The sequence below is a fragment of the Protopterus annectens genome, chromosome 16.part0 (assembly GCF_019279795.1).
Source record: "Protopterus annectens isolate FY-2018-M chromosome 16.part0, PAN1.0, whole genome shotgun sequence".
Taxonomy (NCBI): Eukaryota; Metazoa; Chordata; order Ceratodontiformes; family Protopteridae; genus Protopterus; species Protopterus annectens.
In genome coordinates, this window is record NC_056750.1 from 619,682,776 (window position 1) to 619,702,465 (window position 19,690).

The 19,690-nt window shown below is 39.4% G+C and overlaps 2 protein-coding genes across 12 annotated transcripts in view; one reads left to right on the forward strand and one right to left on the reverse strand.

Moving 5' to 3' along the window:
- The window catches only part of CIZ1 (CDKN1A interacting zinc finger protein 1), a 2,016,138-nt gene that overhangs the window by 1,896,196 nt on the left and 100,252 nt on the right, over window positions 1-19,690 (reverse strand). The window contains exon 2 of the mRNA XM_044058876.1: window positions 6,342-6,447. The gene's annotated coding sequence lies outside the window, so the exon portion shown is untranslated. The remainder of the gene's footprint in view (window positions 1-6,341; window positions 6,448-19,690) is intronic.
- The window catches only part of DNM1 (dynamin 1), a 1,092,771-nt gene that overhangs the window by 729,312 nt on the left and 343,769 nt on the right, over window positions 1-19,690 (forward strand). The window lies entirely within an intron of this gene.

Here is a 19,690-nt window from a genome sequence, read left to right on the forward strand (position 1 = left end):
GGGCTGAATGGAGTGACTACCTCTGCAGCACCGAGATAGCATCTATCAGAAGTTTAGTGTGGTGGAGTTTGTCTGAACATTCAGCTGCCTGATGCAGAGGTCTGCACTTCAAGTGATGAAACAGTTAAATGAATGCAATAAGAAATTAGGGTTACCACCTGTCCCACTTTGTGAGGGACAGTCCCTCTTTGGGCAGTTGTGTCTGACAAAAAAATTGTAAAAATGGCAAATGTCCTGAGATATTAGGACAAAATTATTTTCTATATTTTATGTAATAGTTGCATAAAACAGTTATTCTGTATCTAAAATACATAAATATTATAAGAAACAGAATAAGCAACTAAAATGCTACAAGAATAAGCTTTTATTTAGGCAAAAAATTTAAGTTCTAACCTTTGTACTGACCGTGGGTATGTGTCGGCCTGTAAAATTTGATGTTTGTCCCAAAAATGTCCCACTTTGGCCATTTGAAAAGGTGGCATCCCTATAAGAAATATTCAGTTCAAGGGGGAAAACATGCCAGACTGAATGTATGTATTGCTTAGATTTGTGTCTTTGAGAAAGGAGAGTGAACATATAGAAAGAAGACAAAAGTTTGAAACGCATACAGTATAGACGTGTTGTACTGTATGCATTTCATATAGCAATGAAAGCATGCAGTTTTAATACCTTAAAGATAAAATGCTAAACAATTAGTCATGCGGTTTCAGTTTTTACTGATAAGTAATCAGCAGATTGCTTACTGTTCAGCAAACTGAATATATTTAGATTACAAGCATTAACTGTACAGGGTTTGAGACCCATTAAAGACATGCTTTGATAATTCTTCATAAATCGCCTCAAGGTTCTGTGAGCTTGTAGCATATGAAGTTAGGTAACAGGGTGAAAGACATTTGCCCTTTTCATAAGTAGAGTGCAAAAGTTTCACCCACTGCATTCAAGGCCTTTTTTCACATTTTTATTTCCTAGTTTTTATGAAACAGTCCATAAAGGCACCTGAAAATTGTATCATACCTGCAGAATCATATGGAGGCTTTTTCTGTATAGATATATTTCCCTAAGAGGATTTGACTGGTGGGTACTGCATTTCCAGAACACCTATTCCATTTTCTGAAAAACAGTTAATTACTAAATAATATTTTTTATTGTGTAAGCAGAGACACAAAAGGTAAAGAAGAAACACACTGATATGAATGATACACCACTTTAGTCAGGAATTTCTTCTCAGTATACTTTGGAAAGTGTGGAAGTATAAGTAACTTGTTTAATGCCTTTTATTGGAGTATCCATTTTAGCACTTTATCAGCTAAGTTACCTTCTGACTGATTTCATCATTTTAATTCTTACTTTATAAGTGTTTCCTTTTTTCTTTCATTGTTTTCCATTAATATACATAGGCTGCATGTTGAGAAGCTGCAAAATTTTTTTTTTTTAGTCAACCGTTGATCTGTAACAAAAAAAGTGAGTCCAGTTGTCTTGTTCTCATCCATGATACAATATAGTAGGTGGCAATTCAAGTTTAGGTTTTCACAGTTTTTTATTCCAGTTTGCATTATGATGTAAATTATCACATGGAGGTTGGCCAAGTTTGCCCCTTTGTTAGTAAGTTTAGTGTTAAACCCATGTTCCAGTGTATCGTTCCCGAAAGAAGGGGGGGGGCAGAACACTTAGCTTTCTAATAAGTTTTGTATGATATCATCATATTTTTCTTTCCTGTAACAAGTCGTCATCAGTACAGTGGGGAAGAGAGGACTTTTAATAAGTTGCCCACTGCCCCTCACATTACTAGCCACCCAAACCAAAAATGAATGGAAAAAAAAAACAGTCCAAAAAAATTCAAATTTTCAACCCTCACTCCAGCAAGATAACCTGTCTTCCCTGAGACTCCTTCATTGCTAATTGAAGAGCATAGTTATTAGCAGACAGCGGGCAAAGACCATTCTATCATTAAAGACTTGCAGTACAGAGTGGCCACCTGTGAAATATCTATCAACAGTCAGTGTCAGACCTACTGGGCCAGCCAGAACTGACATAAACTTGGTTGATCAGTTTTCATAATGGAGAGCCAAATGACTCCTATGTAAAAATAGGGTTACTAAACAGTCATGTGGGTATTAACCTGAGAAAAGATGGGGAGACCCCTTCCCACATAAATTTCTTGTAGATCACTGCTGGCCACTGTCAACTTGAATTATTTTGTTATAACTTCATTAATTATGAAATGTAATTTCATTTTATGGGTAACAAGTTCTTCCTCTCTTTTGCTCCCTTTCCATGTTGCTGTGCTGCGGTTGCTATGGTTACTTTGTAAAGGATGAAATCCTGGTGAGTAGATTGGCTGCCTGAAGTCTGTGTGTATGTGTGTTAATCAACACTAATAACATTTTGTGAGTGTCTGTCAGATGTTAAACTGAAGAGGCCAAGAAAAGGGAACCTGCTCTGTGATTCACTGATTTGACATACTGCTTTTTGGACTTGAAATTTCAATAATTTGTGGGGTCAACTCTCAGCACTGGCTCACAAGATTGACACATTGCTGTCAAAGCCCGCAGTTTTCTGTTGAATTTCCACTTTGCTTTCTTCTTGGTCATCAGTGAAGCTGTCATCTCCTCACTGCACTAATTGTGTACAACCAGTTTATACTTAAGGTCAGGACACTGCAGTAGTTGTAGTGATCAGCAGAAGTGTAATGATGGTGGGGTAATTATGAGGCCAGCTTCCCTGGGCACAAGATGTTGGGAGGGCATGATCAGCAGATGCCAATCTGAGAGTAGTCTAATGATGGTAATTATGAAATGCTGTTACAAAAATGAATACTGATATTGTTTTTGTAGTCAATTTAAAATTAAGGAACACAGGACCGGGGGGGGGGGGGTTCCAGGCACCAAATGAGCCAGCTATGACTATGCTGAACAATGCAAATGTCAATGTATATGGATAGTCTGGACATGTTAAGAGTATAAATCTCAGTTTATGCTTACTGTACAGTGTACTTATGTTTTAAATCTCCTTTAAAATCATGTCATGTGGAATAAAGCCCTGGCTATGGTTCAGGTGACCTGAATTAGATCAGTGGTGTGGGAAACTTGATGGCAAGGTAAGGGAGAATGAGCATGCCTATCTTGGTGGGGAGGGTCAAGCTGGGTAGATCCTGTCATGGAGCCCAGGTGGAGGGCTCAGAGAAGGTTGCTGTGCTGGAGAGGCAGTGCAGCTGAGGAATGGTCACTGCAGTCAGATGGGCACATCCTCAGGCTACACTTCATGACTCGGCAAGCGCACACACACAATGAATGTGTCAGTAAGGGGGGGGGGGGGGTTAGGCCAATGAAAAATCTCTCAATGACTGCTGCAGTATGATGGGGCCTCACTTGGCCATTCCCTCCCTGTAGTGCTGGCTGGTGTAACCTAACACAAAATTGGGGAATCCATGTATATGGCGCTCTCCTAGTAAGGAGACCACACCAATGCAGGTCACACCAGGGAGCCTACCACAGTGTGGGAGCTACAGACCTGGTGCAATAGGGAGCAAGCATAAAGATACATGAAGTCAGCAGTGGTGGGATGAGAAAAAGAAATCTCCTTTCAAATCAGTGTACAGAACATAGCAGTCAATAAAAAAGTAAATTTTATGTTGGGAGCCAGAACATGGCATTAGTACTTTAAATCTCTCCTTAAATAAGTTGCCAGGATAATGCATTAGTAATTTATATCTCCACTTACAGTGGTGGCTGTAACTCTGCATTACAGATTTAATACTGTAGTTTAACTCTGCATTACAGATTTAATACTGTAGTTTTTGGAGCAGTACTGTACTTCCTTTGGGTGGCTAACTACAGGTATTCTAACAGTTACAGTACAAGTGACAGGAACATATCTCTGTCTGCACTCTGGTCCACATTTGAACTATCATCACTCTACCAGCACCATGAGACAGGACCTAGTTCCCGCTAACAACACTGGCTTCTACACTGCATTCCTAACAGTAACTACAGCATTTAACCAATCTAAACCATGTCCCTAACTCAAAAAAATAATTAAAAAATCACACTGAACATTTAATTAACAAATGTAGTACAAACTAAAATGTTTACATTCAGATCCTTCAATTTAATGACTACAGACACCCACTGAAAACCGTAACTCCCAAAGCTGTAGAAAGTTGTACAAAACAGTACACAGAAAGATTTTGCAACTGAAACTAATCCAGTCCAAACAAGAGATTGGCTTCTGGATTACTGCCTGGAATATGCTGTTCACATGGAACAGAAAGAACCAGATGATCCTAATATAAAATGCCCAAAAAATGCAAAGTAAAGAAGATAAAGAAAAAAAAACAGAAATCATGTCCCAAAAGGGAAAAAAAAAAGCCTGTCCAAACCACAAGTCACATAAATTAGTCTAAAAAAGAAACATTTTAAAAAATAAAAAAGCAAAGGTACATTTCATCTACAAAGCAATAATGTACTTTTAAAAAGCACTCAGTCAACCCTTCTGCCTTCAGTACACCAAACACTACAATCAAACAAAGTTCATGGAAAAAAAGAAGTCCACTTTTAAAACTTACACTGACCTGAGAAATCCAGCATCCTTGTGAACAGTGTATTTCAGGCAGTAATCCGGGATTTATCTTCTTGTTGTTTGGAGACTTCCATCTCCAGTCCCATCCCCAGCGCAAACAATACCCAGTCTGTCAAGCACCACAGCACATCCATGATGGTTAACACATTGTGCTCCACACCCTAAAAGATACACTCCCACTGCTTAATGATCTATCCAGCCAAACGATATAATAAAACAATAAAAAGTCTTCTACAAAAATAATAATGCAGACCCTAAATGCTTCCACCAATTCCCTCACCATAGGTAAAACCCAAACCTCCCACAATAAATCGGTCAACAAACTGGTAAATAAATAAATAAGGTAAATCATAAAAATACATCAACAGAAGTAAATGTATATCCCTTCACAATTAGATCTGTTCCCAAAACTAAGTAGCAATAAGGATAACGTTGCTACTGCAGAAAGCAACAACACACATGGAATGTCTAGAAATTACAAGCGTTAAGATACATACAATTAGCTAATGTTCAAGGGGTAGGGAACATTTTGATTTGCTACTCATCACAGAACTTGTTCTATATCTCAGCAGTACCAAAAATGAAATGGTCACATCCTCAGCCTACACTTTGCTACCCTGTTCCACCTTAGTCACCATCATCATCATCATCAACAGTCCTCTATTTCCCATTTTCTACATGGGGTCAGAGTATTGTGTCAACTGTTGCAATCCCTTTTGATTCAGTGCCACTCTCCTACCTTCTACAATAGTCATGCATAGCTGCTGCAGGTCTTGTCTCACACAATCCATCCACCTCTTTGCTAGACACCTTTGTTTCCTTCACCTTAGTAATATGTACTAATTCAAAGCCTCCCCCTAACCCTAACATGCAGCTTGCCTGCAAAAAGCCCTTCACATAACACTAACATTATACAAGACAGCTTGGACACTCACCACACGTGTGCATGCACACGCGCGCACACACACACACACACACACACACACACACACACACACACACACACACACACACACACACACACACACACACACTATCTCTTTAAATCTATCCCCTAACCCACCATATCCCTAAATACTCAAAATTGCACACAGACACACTCTAAGCCTGTTCCCTTACCTAACCCTAAAGCATACACAGTTGCATACAAACTCCAAGCCTCACCCCTTACCTTTGCCCCCATGTGGAAGTCACCGAAAACAAGCGTTCAACCAAACGTTCAATTGATCAGTACATAGAGCAATTCAGTTATGTCACATGAGTGTCGACTAAGTGAATGGCATCCCACTGTTTCCATTTCTCAAGAGCATGTCATCACCACAGGTACCACCAAGCTTACATGATGCTTATTCTGTGGAGTACCAGTAGGAAATGTCTCCACGATGCAACAGGGTATATAAACACTTCATACCATTGTTCATAAAAGCATGGTTAGGCATTACAAAAAAATTACCACCATTAAAAAGTAGTGGTGAGTGGCAGAGAATTATCTCAGCTTTGACCAAGGACTGTGTCCAAAGTCAGAACCTCAATTCTGAAGCCCATCTAATTCTAAGAGGCCCATCTAATTACTCCACAGACATCACATTTGACTCACTGATCTGACTTATTTTTAAATAAAACACTGTATTTTTCCCCTTGAACAAATCACCTAAAACAAGTTGAAAAGGAACAATGATACATCTGCAGAAAAAAAGCATAGGGATAGAAAACTTAACTACTCAAAAATGCTTTAGGAAGTGGCATTATGTTCTGTTTCTTACCATTTCCTTATAGGTGGTTTCTGATTGGTCTGTAAAGCAAAGTCTGATCCAGTTATTCTTGAAAGTATCTGCTTGGAATGTACCACTGGGCAGAGGTTAACACCTGCTGAGGAAACCAAATGCTAAATATAAATATCAACAGTAAAAAAATATAGGATAACTACATCCCAACCTTCCTTCCAAGATTACAGTTGAAGCTTTCTTTTTATATTCAAATGTCAGTTGTTAACATCCTACAAAAATGATCTTAATGCGTAATGTGAAATAGAAAATATCAGCAAGGGATTATTGCATTCAAGCTTTGTTTCAAAACCAGTTGGTCATAAGCTTGAAATCATACCTGTGAACCTAACAAAGAAGGCATTCCCCATGAGTCAGTTTAAAAGTCCCACAGCATATTCAGTAAATAACTTGTATACTATGTGCACTAAACGTGTTTTGCTAGACTTGAGCTCTTTGGTAAATAGCCTGAAAGAAAAAAAATGATGTTGATAAATAGAAACATTTGTGAGTGTTCTTATCTAGATATGTGATGCAATACTACATTATACCCAGGTTATACAATAACAGATTTTTCTGGGCAACGTTGTTTTAGTACATCATGAACTACAAACCAGTTCCTGTAGAGCACATGATTCTTTAACAGTTTATAGGCTGCTTCATACCATTAGTACTCAACTGGTAAGCCTTAATATCCTTCCACCTTAGCATGTGTGTTTCTAATACTGGCTAGTGGGCAAATTATGTCCAGGACTTACCATATGGAATTGCTAGAAGAATGGTTTGGAAAAGGTAGCTGTAACCCCCTTTTGGGACTGCAACACACATGCAAGGTTTAAGTTCACAGTCTTATGCTCCCCTGACTTGTAAGACCATGCAACCATTCACTCTTCACTAAGATTTACCCCAGCAGGGTAAAAGCAGTGCATTACTCAGGATCCTGCATGGTAGGTCACTGTCATCTTGCATGACCAGACATACAGGATCATTTCTTGGGGATTTAAATAGATTAGCCAAATTGGTGAATAATCCCTTTTCTGGCCTGTCCTTGCCTTTCCATTTCCACTGAGTGAGAGCTATGTCATGGCCCAGCCTACACAAAAAGCAATGTAGCATATGGCTTTTTTTTTGACAGGGCTCAGAATACAAATTGATATCAGTGAGAATAACACTTCTGAATGTGTTAGCAAGCTTCCTAATAGAATAATAACATGTTATATGAATAACATAATCTTAGCAAACACAATATATAAGCCAGTTTGACACACCAGAAATGTTTAATAATCAACATGAGGCTCTACAGATTTTAGTTTGCTGTATGGTTTACAAATAAGATAATGTACCAAGGGTTTCTGTGCATCATTCTCTATGTGGGATGTTTGCGTAATGGTTAAGGTGCTTACCTTAGAAGCACAATGTTCACGGTTTGATTCTCATATGTGGTATTTGGCTAGGCTTAAAATGGCCCATGAGGGCATTTAGTCTAGTACTAATCTATGAACCTATGAACCAATCCAGATTTCTGTTTATGGCAGTGAGCATGAGATATTTCTTAATACACACTTTTTAACATAATGGTACATCAGTGTATTAGATAGTCATATGCACTGATGAATATGTCAAGGCACTGATCATTTAACTCTCCATGTCAGAGGATAGTCACAAGAGCTTGTGTTTAATAAGTAGTAAACCATGATGTAAAAATGAAAAAAGTAAGGCTATGTTGCACTTCAAAGGCCTGAGAGTTAAAAACTCTGTGTCGATGCTGTCAGGTCACCTGGTCAGCATGTGATTACAGAGCAGTAGGAAGACACAGTGAACTTCTCATTACTGTGTTCTGAAATAAGCACTAAAGAGGCATCCTCCGTAAATTTTATCAATTTAAGAAGAGCTAGGCTGGGGATTCGTAAATAAGCACTACCACCTGCGCAGCACTAATTTAAAGCTGCTCATACATGGTCAGCATTGAATGGTGCTGGCACTCTGAACAACACACTTCATAATTAAAGCATAGAGCTAATGGGAGAAGTGACAGTCGACTGCTTTACAGCCAAAGCACTGCTACGGTAGGGCACAAGACTAACGTGACGCACATTACAGCACAACCAAAGCAATGTGTGCTCGTGCACACTACACCTGCATCTTACACTCATTCAGCATAAGAATGGCAGCACAGTAGTCACCAGATAGATCACTGTGGTTGTGCACAAGGTAAGAACCCTATTTGTCATATAAATGAGTAGAAAATATGGTAGATTGGAAAGCTGGTCAGGAGAAAACAGCAGTACTTAATTCAAATCCTTGGATTCTTGCATTTATTTATTTTCCATCTGGGAAACCCATTTTTCACTAGAGTGCTGGGGAGAAGAAAGAAAACTTCACAGATGGACAAATACACAAAGTCAGTCGACAGTGCTACAAATGACTAGAGTGAGTTACAAATGACTAGAGTGAGTTAAGTATAGATACAGACATATCATTTGTATTATCCTATGCATAGTTACTTTGCATGGTGTCATGTAAGTGCCACACACCACAGATTATTTTTCTTTGGCCTTTATCTCTGAACATAGGTTTGGACCCACTCCATTCATGTTAACTTTGCTCAGGCTCACTCCGCAGCCCCGCTGTTCACCCAATTCACATGCACCCCCACTACACCTACATTTATACTTTCTTCAACTACACCCCTAATTACATTTCCTCCAATTGCACTGCCATTGAATTAACCTAGTAACTTTTTCAACTCTCCTCTGTAATCCGTCCCCTCCACCCTACACCTCATTTCGCTCCTCCAGAGCACCCCACCCCCGCAGTCCACTTCTCCTTAACTCTCCACTCCAGCACTAAGCTGATATGAGAACCTTATAGATGTCCTTACATTCACTGCTGCAGTATTTGTAATCTTTGGGATTCCTGCTGTGGAAGTCCATCATCCGCCAGTATACCAATGACTTCCTGTTGCATTTAAAAGGTATGCCTGAATGTCACTCAAATGCTTCTTGCATATCATAGGGCATAAAGGTGACATTTAGGCTTACCATAAACAAAACTTCTTTGCAGCCAGTCCAATTGTGTTTTTTTTTCACTCTCGGCCTGTTTACCTTACATAGTCTAATTTAAGCTGGATATTTCGTACAAATAGCTTAACATCAATAATTGACTCAGAAATCTCACTTTGCTGACTAGGAATAAAATTTAAACCTCTATTAAGTACCTGTACTTCACACTTATTCAACTGTCTCCTGGACAAATTTATCACAATAGACTCGTTTTCTTCCCCCACATTTTCTTCAGCGTCGGTCCTCCCACCTCTGCATCCGGGGTCTTCCGTTTCTGTCGACCCCGACTCATAGACCGAGTCCTCCCTCTGAATTGGGGTGTCTGTATGGGGAAAGGGGTAGTTAAAGTATTAAAATTCCCATCCCCATAATGATTAATTGTCATATTACTCTTATTGGTGGTGACTATTTTGTTACCTACCTCATTAGCTTCATTGCCAACATGTTTCTGTATAACATTGCTATCTGGCATGGATCCCCCGATAAGAAGTTTTATAGGAGGAACAATTTAAATTCCGCACAGAAACAAGCATTAGATAAATTAAAAAATGATAGTTCTATTATTATCACCTCTGCGGACAAAGGGGGATCCATTGTGATAATGGATATTGAACATTATAAGGAGAACGTGAATCAGTTATTACATGATACTAAGGCTTACAGTAAATTACGAAACGAAGATGTCAGGATGAAAGTTTTTAGGGTACATGCTATGATTGCAGATTTATTGAAGAGTAATGTGATTGATAAGAATACCTCCTGTTATTTGAGAGTGGTGAACCCTTTGATACCAGTACTAAAGGGTCTCCCCAAGGTACATAAAGAGCTACACGACCCCCCGATGAGACCTATAGTTTCGGGGCAAGGTTGGCTAACGGAACCATTTTCCCTGTTCGTTGAATACTATCTTAGACCTGTGGTAGAAGAGAATCCTTGTATTTTAAAGGATAGCAAGGAATTTTTGCTACAATTCTATGAGTATATCACTACACTGGAGGAAGCTGATGAATACATTTTTGCTACATTTGATGTAAATAGCTTATTCACAGCTATACCTAATGATAGAGGGGTGACATGGGTCATGAACTATTTGAAGAAACATACATCTTTGGACAGTAGGTTGGTGGATTTAATGGCACTTTTTTTAGAGACCATTTTGGAAAATAATGTTTTCATTTTCGATGGGGACATTTACCTACAGAATGACGGCGTGGCTATGGGCACTAGCTGTGCCAATAGCTACGCCAACATTGTGATGGCAGACTGGGAGTATGAACAACTATTTATCTCTGACCTGTTCAAGAAACATGTCGGCCTCTATAAAAGGTTCGTAGATTACCTCTTTTTGGTTTGGAGAGGGAATGAGATTGAGTTAAAGGAGTTTGAAAGTTTCTTGAACAACTCGGTAGACTTTTTGAAGTTTAGTTCTAGCTCATCGAGAGAGTTTGTTTCATTTTTAGATGTGAATATCATGAGGTTGAGCAATGGGATTGTGAACACCTCAGTACACAGGAAGAGGTGTTATAGGAACACACTCCTACATAGAGATAGCATGCATCCCATGCATGTTTTTGCTAATGTAGCACTGGGACAATCGATGAGAGCGTCCAGACTGAACCCTACCCTTCAGGGTTTCAGGGATGAGTTGGATGGACTCAGTGAGAGGTTACATAATAGGTCCTATGATAGGAGTGAAATCAGGAAAGCTATTGAAACTGTTATTGAATTAAGGGACACTGTAGCCTGCCCGTATTTTTCTAGTAGTTATAACCAATATGCTCCTGATAGAAGGGATTTTGGTAGTACCTTTAAGAATTTAAGTATACCCATTTATTATACTACTGATGTAAGTAAGATTAGGAGTATTATTCAAGAACGATGGGATATTTTGGAGGCAGATGAGGAGATTGTGAAATTAGTAGGGAATAGACCTAGATTTCAATACAAGAACAAAAAGAACCTGAAGAGGCTGCTTTGCCATAATTCCAACTCAGAACATAGAATGAGAACCCATAATACCATCCCATGTGGTAAATGTAACCAGTGTAGTTACATTAATATGAATCATTCTTTTAAATCGCCCAATATAGAAAAGGAATTCTTTTTCATGACAAACACCGATTGTAGGAGTGTTAATGTGGTATACTTAGCCCAGTGTGGAGCATGTAATGCGTTCTACATTGGAAAGACGAACAGAGAATTCAGAGTCCGGATAAGGGAACACATAAATCACATTGGAACCAGACAGGAACACAACGCATTAGCTAGGCATTGTATAGTAGCAGGACCTTTACACACCTTTACTTTCTGCGTACTACAACATATTGAGAACAATCCTAGAGGTGGTGACTTGGAGAATTTCACTTTAGAGATAGAATTCAGGTGGATTTTACGCCTGAGAGCAGATAGCCCACCCGGTCTTAATGATAAGATCAGTTTACAAACTATATTAAAAAAACGCAGATTGAAAAAAAAAAAAAAAAAAGGGATTATGAAATGAGTAGGTGCCTATTGTTTATACAATGGACAGTGTTTTAATGTTTTATACATGTTCTACACATATTTTACACATGTATTTATTTTATACATGTATTTATTTTTGTAATAGACCTAATACATATACATGTATTTATATTGATATTTGATGTTTTTCTATACTGTACAGTTAGTATTTCTTATATATTTTTCATTTTTTATTTTTTTTCTTGAATGTTCATTATATCTTTGTAGTAAGTCTCTCTAGTTTTAATTGAGTATGCAACTAATATATTAGTTTTAGATGTAAGTAAATGTTTGAACACTAGGGGGTTAATTGAATGTAAAATATATATAAAGGACTGGTATATTAGGTTTTGACACAGTCTGATGAAGCCAAGGAGGTGAAAGCGCTAACTGTACCTGAATAAAGGACGTTCGTTGTTTTAATAAGAGTTTTCTGTCGCTTATTATATTCTGAGTTTCTTTTTGAATAGTTGTGAAGCCTATGTGGTCCGTTTACCGTTCATGAGTTTGTGGACTTTTAAGACATTTAAATAGATTAGCCAAATTGGTGAATAATCCCTTTTCTGGCCTGTCCTTGCCTTTCCATTTCCACTGAGTGAGAGCTATGTCATGGCCCATCCTACACAAAAAGCAATGTAGCATATGGCTTTTTTTTGACAGGGCTCAGAATACAAATTGATATCAGTGAGGATAACACTTCTGAATGTGTTAGCAAGCTTCCTAATAGAATAATAACATGTTATATGAATAACATAATCTTAGCAAACACAATATACAAGCCAGTTTGACACACCAGAAATGTTTAATAATCAACATGAGGCTCTACAGATTTTAGTTTGCTGTATGGTTTACAAATAAGATAATGTACCAAGGGTTTCTGTGCATCATTCTCTATGTGGGAGGTTTGCGTAATGGTTAAGGTGCTTACCTTAGAAGCACAATGTTCAGGGTTTGATTCTCATATGTGGTATTTGGCTAGGCTTAAAATGGCCCATGAGGGCATTTAGTCTAGTACTAATCTATGAACCTATGAACCAATCCAGATTTCTGTTTATGGCAGTGAGCATGAGATATTTCTTAATACACACTTTTTAACATAATGGTACATCAGTGTATTAGATAGTCATATGCACTGATGAATATGTCAAGGCACTGATCATTTAACTCTCCATGTCAGAGGATAGTCACAAGAGCTTGTGTTTAATAAGTAGTAAACCATGATGTAAAAATGAAAAAAGTAAGGCTATGTTGCACTTCAAAGGCCTGAGGGTTAAAAACTCTGTGTCGATGCTGTCATGTCACCTGGTCAGCATGTGATTACAGAGCAGTAGGAAGACACAGTGAACTTCTCATTACTGTGTTCTGAAATAAGCACTACAGAGGCATCCTCCGTAGATTTTATCAATTTAAGAAGAGCTAGGCTGGGGATTCGTAAATAAGCACTACCACCTGCGCAGCACTAATTTAAAGCTGCTCATACATGTTCAGCATTGAATGGGTGCTGGCACTCTGAACAACACACTTCATAATTAAAGCATAGAGCTAATGGGAGAAGTGACAGTCGACTGCTTTACAGCCAAAGCACTGCTACGGTAGGGCACAAGAGTAACGTGACGCACATTACAGCACAACCAAAGCAATGTGTGCTCGTGCACACAGTGTAGCTCTCTACACCTGCGTCTTACACTCATTCAGCATAAGAATGCAGCACAGTAGTCACCAGGTAGAGCGCTGTGGTTGTGCACAAGGTAAGAACACTATTTGTCATATAAATGAGTAGAAAATATGGTAGATTGGAAAGCTGGTCAGGAGAAAACAGCAGTACTTAATTCAAATCCTTGGATTCTTGCATTTATTTATTTTCCATCTGGGAAACCCATTTTTCACTAGAGTGCTGGGGAGAAGAAAGAAAACTTCACAGATGGACAAATACACAAAGTCAGTCGACAGTGCTACAAATGACTAGAGTGAGTTACAAATGACTAGAGTGAGTTAAGTATAGATACAAACATATCATTTGTATTATCCTATGCATAGTTACTTTGCATGGTGTCATGTAAGTGCCACACACCACAGATTATTTTTCTTTGGCCTTTATCTCTGAACATAGGTTTGGACCCACTCCATTCATGTTAACTTTGCTCAGGCTCACTCCACAGCCCCGCTGTTCACCCAATTCACATGCACCCCCACTACATCTACATTTATACTTTCTTCAAGTACACCCCTAATTACATTTCCTCCAATTCGTACTGCCATTGAATTAACCTAGTAACTTTTTCAACTCTCCTCTGTAATCCGTCCCCTCCACCCTACACCTCATTTCACTCCTCCAGAGCACCCCACCCCCGCAGTCCACTTCTCCTTAACTCTCCACTCCAGCACTAAGCTGATATGAGAACCTTATAGATGTCCTTACATTCACTGCTGCAGTATTTGTAATCTTTGGGATTCCCTGCTGTGGAAGTCCATCATCCGGCCAGTATACCAATGACTTCCTGTTGCATTTAAAAGGTATGCCTGAATGTCACTCAAATGCTCCTTGCATATCATAGGGCATAAAGGTGACATTTAGGCTTACCATAAACAGAACTTCTTTGCAGCCAGTCCAGTTGTGTTTTTTTTCACTATCGGCCTGTTTACCTGCATCCGTTTTGCCAGTTGAACACATTTTCATTCTCCAGTGATTACCTACACGTTTGTTGTGCAGTTAAGTGCCCTTTTGGGTTTCTTTTGTTTTTTCTTGTTTTTATTTATTTATTTATTTATTTTTGTGCTCCTTGGTGTTAATTTCATCCAGGAAGGATAAATGCCAGTATTGGAGGCAGATTGCCCATAAAGACCACCACGATAAGTGTCTTTTTTGTCTAGGAGCATCTCATGACCATGCACCTTGTTCTATTTGACAGGCGCTCATTTACAGACTTTCTTCCCTTTCCTAGTATCTTGATAACCAGCATCTTAAGCTGATTGCTAAAGATACAATAGACATAATCTCCCACCCCAAGGGGTCAGCCATGAGGGAAGAAAAATCTGAAAAAGGCTTGACCAGAATCTTCTGCTGTCCAGTCTCTGCCAGGTGTTTTTCCTGAGCTTGTACAAACCCAGAGGCTTGCCGGCTGTGTTGTCAGATTCCTCTACCGTGACGGTGTTGGAAGCCAGTGAGGTTCTGACTTGGCAGCACTTCGGATGAGGCTTTGCAGACATCTGTCTCAGAAATTCTGGGGAACCATGGTTGATTTTTTTTCCGAGGGGCTTGGGGGAGTTCCTCAGATTTTAGTTGTGGAAGAAGTTTTTACTATGGTTCCCAACTGCCATCTTGAGTCTGAGTCTTCTCAGATTTTTGTAGGGAACATTCCCTTAAAAAAGAAACAAAAGCTTAAGCATGTTTCTTCTTCTCATAGGGATCCTCACAGTGAATGACAGGCTTTCACTCAGGGGCTGTTTTCTGCTTTAATGTCTTTAGAGCCTCCTCAAGGGGTCTCAGTTCATTGGCCTCCTTGGTCCTCTACTCCTCAGAAAAGGCCTAGAGAATAGGATCTTTCTGAGACTGAGTCAGATTCTCATGATGAATCCATGCCTTATTCTATTCAAATTCCTTCTCTTTTGGACTATGGGTCACGGGAGGAGGAATCTATTAGTTCTGATGCACCATTTGAGGAAATTTCCATTGGGGATACACTCTCTAGGAAGATGGATTTTTTTAAAGTAAGATTGTGCTCAGGTCGCTGATATCCGTTGGAAGTACTATGAGTTGCTACAGTTGGAGTCTCCTAAACCTGTGGCTATTCCTCCTGTTTTGGCTGTTTTGCTGTATGTTTTTTCCAGTGCCTCTCATCCTCTTGATTCTTTACCCCCTGCTCCCAAGAAGCCTACTAGGTTTTATAAAGTGCCTGAGGATTCTTTCTTTTTGTATAAGTCCTGCAGGAGGCCAAGAAACCTACTACTAGGAAATACTACGTATCCAAATGGAAGAGGTTTTCTATTTGGTGTCTGTCTTGTAATCTGACCCCACATTCTGTGGATGTTCCTTTGGTTCTCTCTTATTTGTGTGAGTTGCTCAGTGCTGGTTTGTCCTATTCTTCTATTAAGGCCCACTTATCAGCCATCTCTGCTTGTCTGCCTTTATCTCCTCCTTTAGCTTCTAGATGCGACGTTAAACAATTTCTCAAAGGTGTCCTGAATATTAGACCTCCCAGGAAGCCTGTTACACCTCCTTGGGATCTTAATTTTGTTTTGGAGAGGGTGAGTCAGGCTCATTTTGAACCTGCTGTTTCAGCTTCCTTGAAACATTGTTTTTGGAAGACTCTTCTGTTGTTAGCTCTTACTTCTGCCAGATGGGTGTCTGAGTTGCAGGCCTTTTTGGCTTACCTTCCTTCTTTTGATTTTTCATGAGGACAGGGTGTCCTTATGCACTAATCCCTCCTTTATGCCTAAGGTGGTTAATGAGGTTTCCCTTAATCAGTCTAGTAATCTGCCTACTTTTTTTCCCCTCTCCGGAGTCGACAGTGACAGGGTGCTGCATTCTTTGGATGTGCACAAGCAACTCAGAATTTATTTGGATCAGACTAAGGCTATTCGTAAATATGCTCAATTGTTTGTTTCTTATCATTCTAGATCTTTGGGTCCAGCTCTATCCAAGCAAACTATTTCTTCTTGGATTTCTAAGGCTATCTCCTTTTTTTACACCTTTCATGGCAAGAGCCTTTCTTCTTCAGTCAAGGCTCATTCTAGTAGAGCAGTGGTTTCTTCTGGTGCTTTTTTTCAAGGGATTAGATACTAATTCTATTCTTGAAGCAGCTACCTGGTCTTCTGTGCATACCTTTACTAAACACTACAAGTTGGATGGTATGTCTGTAGAGCTAGGGCTGATTTTGATAGTGCCATCCTCCATGGCTTCTCATGGGACTCTTCTTCTTCTCCTTCCCGCTCCCAGGTTTCCTCTTGAGCTTTGACACGCTCCCAAATGTTATGAATACTGCAGCAGTGAATACAATGACATAATGTAGTTGTGTAAAATCTTACCATAACCGTAGATTGCCTTGCTTTCACTGCTGCAGTATTTGCTCCCTCCCTCCATCCCCCTAGTCCTTTCCTTCCTGGATGTACAGGTTACCTCTTGGGTTCCTTGGACTGGTGTTCCTACTGGGGCAATCGGTTCTATTTATGGTAAGCCTGAACGTCACCTTTATGGTACGCAAGGAGCATTTGAGTGACATTCAGGTGTACCTTTTAAATGCAACAGGAAGTCTTTGGTATACTGGCCGGAAGACGGGCTTCCACAGCAGAGAATCCTGAAGGTTACAAATACTGCAGCAGTGAAGGCAAAGACATCTACTGTTATGGTAAGATTTTACACAACTGTACTATTACAGCAAACAAAAATTGAAACTGTGTACTGGTATGCATACGTTTGAGCCATGGGTGACAGGAATACACTGCTGCAAGGATTCATCTAGATAAAGTATGATCTACAGCCAAACTCGAGAACAGTATGGTACAGGCTCAGTCTTACTGGTGTATTTGAAAATGAATGCAGTGGGTCAGTTGTGTCTCTTCACTGATGATCAAGATAGCCTCTCAGTATGCCTACACAGCCTCTGTCCCTGTCCAATACCTAAGCAGTAGAATCCATCACTGGAACCAGTGTGTAATCCACTATAAATCAAAATCCAGTCCCGCTGCTTAAAACCATTCACCAGATCAAGGACTTCCCATTTATTCTGACCCTGATTGGACCTTAGGCGACTGCACAGAGCTGTGCATCAGTGATCAATCTTGCCTTGTACAGTGACTGAGAATCTGAATTGTATGTTGCTTATGAGGAAAATGTGCATGGATGCAGATGGTTGTCTTGTAGTGAGCAAAGTTGGCTGTGTCTGTACTGTACTAGTGTGTTGGCTTTGCATGCATTGTGAGCCATTGTTCTGCAGTTCATCCCAATATCAGTAGCATGTCTAAAATCACTGGTTTATATTATTAATGGGGAATGAATTGCATTATGGAAAGTCAAGACAATACACCCAGTATGTCTGTCATCTATGACTACTTTGAGTCCAAATCCTAGTGCTTCATTTAGCACTAGTAGTAGTGGGATCCAAATCCAGCATAGATGATTTGGAAAGCTGTCTGATAAATTCAGAAATGGTACAAGCTGTTGTACGCCATTTCAGTGTTTATATGTATATGTATGTGTGTGTGTGTGTGTGTGTGTGTGTGTGTGTGTGTGTGTGTGTGTGTGTGTGTGTGTGTGTGTGCGCATGCGTGCGTGTGTGTGTGTAGTATATAAATTACAGACACACATACACAGGTATGAGTGTGTGTGTATATTTCACTATCCATCATTGATCTGTAAGTATGCTGTTACTCATTGTTATAAAGGCTGCCTTTTGTCACTCCTTCTGTTTATATGCAAGGAAGAACTATAGCTGTTTTAGTGGCTGTGGTGGGAGAATACAAAACAGTGATATTTGTGAGGTAGCAAGAAAAGTGGTTGTACACTAACGTGATGTGTAACTACCACCTGTTTACTGGTTTGTGAGGAAAATGTGTGCAAGTGATTGTCCACTAATGTGATAAATAACTACCACCTGATTACTGGCTTGTGAGAAAAATGTGTGCACTGTGCTATCCAGGTGGTGTGTCATTTCACAAGTGCCTGCTCCCCCACACTCGTATTTGGATGGTCTGTTCCCACAGTTTGCACTCCTGACATTGACCAGTCGTACCACATGAGCCAAAGTAAAGGCACCATCACTCGAATACAAAACAGATAAAAGACTGTAAAGCAAGACCTAAGATGTCTGTAACATTTTTTATCACATGAACCATTCTGCAGCCTAAAGATCAGTCAGATCATACTTAAGTTTGTGTAAAATTCTGCAAATCATAGTCTGTCCAAGGGTGAAAGAATAACTATAAACAGTTGTTTTTGATTGTCAGTGACAATGCATATTGTACTCCAATTGGAAAATTCTGGGTGACAAGTAGGAGAAAGAGCACACACAAGAACTTGTCAGAGCACTGGAACATTTATTCAAGGCACAAAGCATGAAAAATTGTTTTTGTCTGTGCTGCAGATGGTGGTCTGCAACTGTTACTGCACAGACTGGTGTGTGAAAACTTGACTTTCTGGGACGGGGGTGCTGAGATTTTTCAGTAACTGGTGAATGTTGTTTGTTCTCCCTTGCCATACTGTCATTTGCATGGTATGCTGGGTGGTTCCTTCATTTCATCCTACCGTTGCTTTCAATGTCATCTATGTTCATACTCTAGCCAATCATATTAAGGTATCATTTGCATGTGCTCTTTAATTTTTGTACTTTGTTTTTCCATTTCAACCACACTGTTTTTCACTAGCCTTGGAAACACGTACAGGCTGCATATCCCACGAGTGGGAGCATGTATGGCCATACAAATTCCATTGCTCTTTAACTGCACCATGTCTGAAAAGCACACCTTTCAGTCATGTTATGGTAGATCATATGTAATGTGTATAGCACTGTGGGCATACATAAGAGATGGAATTGAAAATAAATTAGTTAGCTTTTTTATGGCTGTTTCTTTTCTATGGGCTCTTATCTTTGTATAACTACTATTCTGTCTCCCCTAACATATTCTGTTTCATTTTATTTTTCTGCATCACTTTTTATTTTTCAGCTTCTGTGTCTTTTCTTCCCATAGTTGCTTCTTCTGTAATGTCATTCTAAGCATTTCCTATTGATTGGGTATTTTGTTGGAAACCATGTTTACACTTGCATTTTTTTCTTTTATTGTATCTGGTTA